Here is a 7,864-nt window from a genome sequence, read left to right as displayed (position 1 = left end):
AACTAGCCTAATTTAATTTCATTCAAGCCCACTAATCTAAGATAAGCCACAAATAATACTTGGATGGGTGAATGCCAAGGACAAGGAAGGTTGCTATGCAGAGGCAGGCAATGGCAAACCACCTCTGCTCTGAAAATCTTCCCTTAAAATCCATGTTGTAGTTCTTTCCTTAAAATCCCTGTGGCTGGGGTTGCCTTGATTTGCAACTTGATCGCACACTGTTACTTGAACATAAGAACATAAGAACATAAGAACAAGCCAGCTGGATCAGACCAGAGTCCATCTAGTCCAGCTCTCTGCTACTCGCAGTGGCCCACCAGGTGCCTTTGGGAGTTCACATGTAGGATGTGAAAGCAATGGCCTTCTGTGGCTGTTGCTCCCGAGCACCTGGACTGTTAAGGCATTTGCAATCTCAGATCAAAGAGGATCAAGATTGGTAGCCATAAATCGACTTCTCCTCCATAAATCTGTCCAAGCCCCTTTTAAAGCTATCCAGGTTAGTGGGCCATCACCACCTCCTGTGGCAGCATATTCCAAAACACCAATCACACGTTAAGTGCGTGAAGAAGTGTTTCCTTTATTAAGGTCTCTAATTCTTCCCCCCAGCATTTTCTGCAATGAATGCCCCTGGTTTCTTAGTATTGACAGAGAAAGAGAGAAAAATTTCTCTCTGTCAACACATTTTCTACCCCATGCATAATTTTATAGACTTCAATCATATCCCCCTCAGACGTCTTCCTCTCCAAACTAAAGAGTCTTGCAAACGCTGCAGCCTTTCCCTCATAAGGAAGGTGCTGCAGTCCCTCAATCATCCTCGTCGCCCTTCTCTGCACTTTTTCTATCTCTCTACAATATCCTTTTTGAGATGTGGGCTACTCAGAATCTGAACAAACATTAGTACTCCAAGTGCGCGTCGCATCCACAGCTTTATATATAAGGGCATGACAATCTTTTGCAGTTTTATTCCTCAATTCCTTTCCTAATTATCCCCAGCATAGAGTTTGCCTTTTTTTCACAGCTGCCATACATTGAGTTGACATTCCCATGGAACTATCAACTAAGACGCCCAAATCCCTTTCCTGGTCTGTGACTGATAGCACTGACCCCTGTAGCATGTATGTGAAGTTTGGATTTTTTGCCCCTATGTGCATCACTTTGCATTTTGCTACATTGAACTGCATTTGCCATTTCTTAGCCCACTCACCTAATTTATCAAGGTCCGCTTGGAGCTCCTCGCAATCCTTTGTGGTTCTCACCACCCTACATAATTTGGTATCATCTGAACATAAGAGGTGTCCTGGATCAGACCAGTGGTATGTCTTCTCTCATATCCTCTTTCACATGGTGGCCATCCAGATGGAGGACAGAGAAGCAAAAGTCTTCTTGTGATGTTGCCTTCTAGTGCTGGTATTTATAGGTTGACTGCAGAGGTGGGATCCAGCAGGTTCTCACCAGTTCCCGAGAGTGGGTTACTAATTATTTGTGTGTGCCGAGAGGGGGTTACTATTTGGGTCTGCTTTTCCATCTCCATGCCCTCGCCTCCCCCTCTCTTCTTCTTTCTTGTAGCCCGGAGCTTGCCGGCTTGTAAGAGGAGGGACCCTTTAACTACTGTTGGGTCCAGGGGACTCTTTACTTGCTTGGTAGGCTATTTATTTTGGCACTCTCTCTGTTCATTTTATGATAAATTGTGATTTACCATGATGCTTGGCCACTTAAAAGCTCTGTATTCCTGTATGTGAGAATATTATGCTAATCTGTGTCTCTAATCCTGGATTAATTAATGTGAAATATTTGCAGAATATACAGTATGGATTGCAAATTCTAGTTCACAATGGATGATGTTCCAGTTTATTTTTTACTTTAAACAGAAGAAGAGTTTGGATTTATATCCCCCCTTTCTCTTTTGCAGGAGACTCAAAGGGGCTTACAATTTCCTTGCCCTTCCCCCCTCACAACAAACACCCTGTGAGGTGGGTGGGGCTGAAAGCTGTGACTAGCCTCCAAGGTCACCCAGGAATAAAAAAAGGAGTGTTAATGACTGATTTTAGGTATTTATGGGGCTAAAGGATTACAAAGCATTTTGTATAAGTGAAAGGTTAAAGGTACTAACTACTAATGCTTACTCAATTTTTAGAAAGTCAAGACCTGTGTGTATCCTGGCAGTAGCCTTGATATCTAGCTCTTGAATATGCCTATGCAGTAGGAATGGTCCATCGGATCCATGTTTTAATGAATTTGTGCCTTAATCTGCAAGTGCAAATTATTTTGAGTATTGAATGTATTAGCCCTTCAGAATATAGTTAACAAACAGTGGTGATGGTGAATCTTCACTAAACTGTAGTGACCACTCATGATTTCACAGTTGGCATAAAGTCCTGTTATTTCCTATGTGGCTGGTTAGTGAAGGTAGAAAACGGGATAATTCCCCCTGTTGGGCTGTTTTAAAAACATGTTTTAGAAATATGGTAAAGTTCCTTGTTTAAGGAAAGTATCCTTCTTTTGATTTCTAGAAACAAAATTAAGTATTTGAAAAGTATTAAGTATTTGACAGGCAGTCAAGTTAGGAGAAGAGGAAGTAGTTGGCAGTAGACTCGATATAGGGACTTCTGGTATATAAATGAGTTTGTAAATTATGGACAGAAGGATGCCAGCTGGAAATTAGGAACTTTTTTTTACAGTAAGAGTTTTTTACAGTAACAGAAATTATTAATGCCCCGCCCCCAGAATGCCTGGCCACGCCCCATCATGCCCCGCCCAGCCCCATTGGCGCTATGCCACTGTTTGAATCCCACCACCATGGGAACCTGTTACTAAAATTTTTGGATCCCACCACTGGTTGACTGCCTCTGGATGTGGAGGTTTCTTTTAGTCATCTTCAGACATACTGGGGTTGGGGATCTCAGATTTATCTGACCTTCCAGCTTCACAGCATATATTTCCCCCCTTTCCCCTCAATACTCATGGCTACAAATATGTATGCGTATCTGCCAATGAGAGGGCAGTACTTCATGCAGCTGTGGAAGTCAGCTTCGTTCCACATAATCTTATGCAGAAGAAATCTATTGGGCTTCAGTAAGACTCATAGTTACTTTGTCAAAAATCCATCACTTTATCCCACACTAGCTTGATCTCATCAGATCTCAGAAGCTAATCAGGGTTGGGGCTGGCTAGTATTTGGATGGGAGACCTCCAAGGAATACCAGGGCCATGATATAGGTAAGCAATGGCAAACCACCTCCGGAGGTCTGTTGCCTTGAAAACCCTACAGGGTCACCGTAAGTCAACTGTGACAATGGCAAAAGAACTCTGGCTGGCTGGCATAAGAATTTGAATTTTTGAAAGCAGCACTTTGTGACTCAACAAGTAATCGATTTGTGGAATTCACTGTCCAGGGATGTGGTGATGGCCCTGACCGTAAATGGCTTTAAAAGGGAATTAGTTGAGTGACTCCATCAATACTTTCTGATAACACTGGTTAAAGGGAACCTCCATGTTGTAACTCTCTCCACACCATGGCTGGCAATGTAACTATGTCCATCTTGTTGGCTCTCCAGTGTGGCCACTGTGGGAAACAGGATGCTGGACTAGATGGACCACTGGTTTGATCCAGCGAGGCTCTTTTGTTTTTCCTCTGAACATCTGCTTTGATCATGTCTCCCTGGGGGGAAAAAACCTCAGCCTTTAATCTCCAGGAGTTCAGCCTTTAGAGTGACAGAAGGAGTAGGATCTGGGAGAACCAAGTTTGAATCCCTGGAAGCTTGCAGGATAACTTTTGGCCAGCTACACACTGGCCAACCTGATGTATCACACAAGGCTGCTGTAAAGACAAAATGGAAAAGAGAAGAATGATGTGACCCATTTTGAATCCTCCCTGGAAAGCACAACAGCATTGTAAATGAAAATAAATACAATTTTCTTTTAAAAATCCTCTAACAGCAACCCCATCCACTGGCTCCAGCACTGATCTTAACGAAGTGATATGAGATTTCTACATAATTAAAAGTAAATATTCCCTGTGCAAGTACCAGATTGTTACTGACCCGTTAGATGATGTCACATCACGACATTTACCAGGCAGACTGTGTTTATATGGTGGTTTGCTACTGCCTTCTCCAGTCACCTACACTTGCCCCTGGCAAGCTGGGTATTCATTTTACTGCCCTCAGAAGGATGAGTCAACCTTTAGCCAACTACCTGAAACCAACTTCTGCTGGGATAGGACTTAGGTCATGACAGCAGAACTTTGATGACAGCACTGCAGCTTATCTCTCTGTGACACAGAAGAGCTTCTTTCTATTTGTTTGGGGACTGGCAAATATTTTATTCTGTTAAAAATATTATTTTGTCTAAAATAAAAGGGAGGAAAGGGAACACTCTTCTCTAATGAGGGAGTACATTAGAAAGAGTTAAAAGCCAGCAGAGCCCAAAGAAACAGGGTTTGGAATTGGCAGTTGGGAGACAGTTGGCAAACCTTAAAAATGACAGTTGGTCAGAAAATCCACAGTGATTTTTCCAGAACAATAGCTGGCTTTATGTGTTACAGAGTGAATCTGAAGCCAGTTTTGAGACTGAAGGAGAAAAGCAAAAAGCTACTTGACAGGACAAAAACAGAAAACCCCACAGAAATCGTAGAAAAGGGGGAAGAAAAATCCTAAACAGGAATAAATATTAAAGCATTTTAAGGGCTGGAGGGGTGGGGGTGGGGGCAGAGAAAACTAGGCACCATAGCATCTAGAAAACCAGAGTTAATGCCGGGCAACAGCAATTGTTCCACATCACACAATGAAGAAATCTGCAGTTAACTAAGGCTCATTCCGCACACGCAGAATAATGCACTTTCAAGCTGCTTTCAGGGCTCTTTGAAGCTGTGCGGAATGGCAAAAACAGTTGTGAAAGCAGCTTGAAAGTGCATTATTTTGCGTGTGCGGAATGAGCCTAAGGAAAATGAAAAAATACACCTATGAATGTAGCAGCTGAAAATCCTGTGAGGGGATAAGATATCCTCAGCAGATCCAGTAATGCAGGAAAAAAGAACTAGCAATTTTGAAAATGCATGAAGAAAGTAAACAAAAAGCAGAAATTAGTGATCAGAAACCTTCTAAAAGACAAATAACCGGGGGGGGGGGGGGGGGTCAAGGATATTTACATTAAGTTCATTTCCCAGGTACTATATAACACTCCAATAAAGTCTGACATAAAGATGGAGCAGTTGATGGCAGGGAGAAATCTATGTGTGTTGGGGGAACCACCCATGAATAGTTCTATGCAGGTTGTCAAACAGAGAAAAAATACCAATAGTACAGAAGGAAAAAAACAAGGCAGAAGGAAGATTATATAAAGATTTTTTTAAGTGGGAGAAACTTTTTTAAAAAAGAGGCTGGTAACATTTATAAGCTTTTTCTCATGACTAATATAAGGCATAAATGAAGCACAAAGTTAGCCATAAATATGAGAGAAGATAAGTGGCATTCATGAAAGTCCAAAGGGAAGAAAGGATAACATTTTGTGAAAACAAAGAAAAATGGTGGGTTATTTGGTGGAAATAGACATTGTTAAAAGAGACTGAAATAACCATAGAGGAAGAGAATGAGGGTAGTTGAGGGAATGCAAGTGCCTAACATTTAGAAATCACAAAAAGGCAAGCAACTGTGAAAACTGTGCTTACATGAATGAATTAAATGGAATAAAGGATGCAATGCACAGTATGTCAGATTAATGACAAAAAACAGGACTATTGGAGAAAGAGGGCCTTTCCCCACTTTTCCCCTCAACGCTATGCTGCGATGCGCAGTTCCCTGCCTTGGCCCGGTATCCCTGGCAGCCAGCCCGAAGGCGTCCCACGACAGCTGCGAAGTCATCAAAAGGTGCCCTTTGCAAGAGTGCCAGGGATGCCTTGCGCTGGTAGCGACGAAAGCGGCAGCGTCCGGGAGCAGCAGCTGTCGCCGCCCCGTGGGGAGTGCTACAGGGGACCCAGCTACTCTCCTCAAGTAGCCGGGGGCTTAAAATAGTGAGGAGAAAGGCAGAGAGGAGGTGAATGAAAGCATGTTATTCAAGGCAAAATACATAGCAAAAATATTGAAATAAAAGAGCAGAACAGCAGAGTTGATGGTGAATGTTGCCAGAGCAAGAAGTATGCCTCAGAGGCCCTAGTGGGTATCAGTTTTTATGCTAGCAATCTGATTTGCATGTCAATATTGTATCATATGCCTCACTTATACCCTGCCTTTTTTTTTTAACCAATGGGGGCTCCAAGCAGCTTACATCTCTCTCCTCAATCTTTTTATCAATAATATGGTAACCTTGTGAAGTAGGTTAGGCTGAGAGGGCGTGACTGGTTCGTCACCCAGTTTCCTTGGCAGAGCAGGGATCCGAACTAGGATCTCCCAGTGCAATCTAATCACTACCCCCTGCTGGCTCAGGCCAACATTTCAGTTGTGAAAAAGGTGGGGATTGTTGTATAGCTGGCCATACCAATGGAAAAGCTATTGTCCCTGTCACAGAGGGCATACAAAACTCTGCTGATAAATACCTTCTTTCCTAAGAGGATATTCTCCTTTTGTATCTGAAGAAATGAACTGAAAATCTAACTAGGCTTTGAGGAATAAAAGGAACAGGACAATGAAGACAAAAAACTAGGACCCTGACGCACCATCTGTGACAACCCACTTGATTTTTTAAAAATAGAACTTGTTTATTTTAGTGCATTTTTATTTTGCCCTTTCTGCAAGGAGATCACAGCAGCATTAACACTTCCAGTGCAATGTAGTGAGAGTCAGCATGGTGTAGTAGTTAAGAGCAGAGGACTCTAGTCTGGAAAACTGGGTTTGATTCTCCACTCCTCCACATGAGCAGCAGACTGTTATCTTGTGAATTGAACTTGTTTCCCCACATGAAGCCTGCTGGGTGACCTTGGGCTAGTCACAGTTCTCTCGGAACTCTCTCAGCCCCGCATATCTCACAAGGTGTTTGTTGTGGGGAGAGAAAGAGAAGGAGTTTGAAAGTCACTTTGGGACTCCTTATGGTTGAGAAAAGCTGGGTATAAATCCAAACTCCCCTTCTTCTTTCTTATCCATTTTATCCTCCCAAACAGCAACATGGGTCAGCTGGGAAAAATTTCCAATTCAGATGTAAAGAAATAATTTGAAGAGTTAAATCATGCCAGCAAAAGAAGACAAAAATACCATGCACCAGCCTGGGGTGTGTACAAGCCCTTCATGCTCCATATTGAGCCCATCTAATAGGATTGATTTGCAGGACAACAGTCCTGACAACTATAGATAAATGGACTATATTTATTAAGGTTGTCACATCCCTCCTAGCCACTGGTAGGGGATAGGGTTGCCAGCTGCAGATTAGTAAACTCCTGGGGCTTCAGGATGGAGCCTAGGGAGGACAGGAACCTCAGTGGAGTACAATGCAATAGAATCCACCCTCCAGATAATCCGTTTTCTCCAGAGGAACTGATCTCTGAAGTGTGATGAGCTGCAATTCTGGGGGATCCCTTGGAGGTTGACATTCCTAATATTTACATATGCGGGCAGAAAAACATAGCACTTGGAAAATTTTATGCCCCACATCATTACTCCTAACAAATCTTTTAGGCAGGTGAGGCTGAGAGAAACAGTCCATTAGATACTCACCATGAAGGGTCCTTCTCCAGTGATGACAGGAAGACATTTTGCAAGTGGGTAATTCCCACCTGTTCCAATAGGGAGGCAGAAAGACTGTTCTTTCAGCTTCTTGTTTCCCTTGGTGGAAGTCGCCCTCCTCAGTTCTTTTCCTGCCTCAGATAGGGTGAGCAGTGCTAGAGCTAGGCTCTGTACTTTTGCCTTTTTTCTCTGTGTTTTTATGCCACACATCATTG

At 42.8% G+C, this 7,864-nt stretch overlaps 1 protein-coding gene across 9 annotated transcripts in view; it reads right to left on the bottom strand.

Annotated features, from left to right (window-relative positions):
- Positions 1-7,864, bottom strand: part of LOC125428526 (zinc finger protein 420-like) — an 815,993-nt gene that overhangs the window by 405,352 nt on the left and 402,777 nt on the right. The window lies entirely within an intron of this gene.

The sequence above is a fragment of the Sphaerodactylus townsendi genome, linkage group LG03 (assembly GCF_021028975.2).
Source record: "Sphaerodactylus townsendi isolate TG3544 linkage group LG03, MPM_Stown_v2.3, whole genome shotgun sequence".
Taxonomy (NCBI): domain Eukaryota; kingdom Metazoa; phylum Chordata; class Lepidosauria; order Squamata; family Sphaerodactylidae; genus Sphaerodactylus; species Sphaerodactylus townsendi.
Note: the sequence above shows the minus strand (reverse complement) of the source record. Positions and strands in the feature narration are given on the sequence as shown.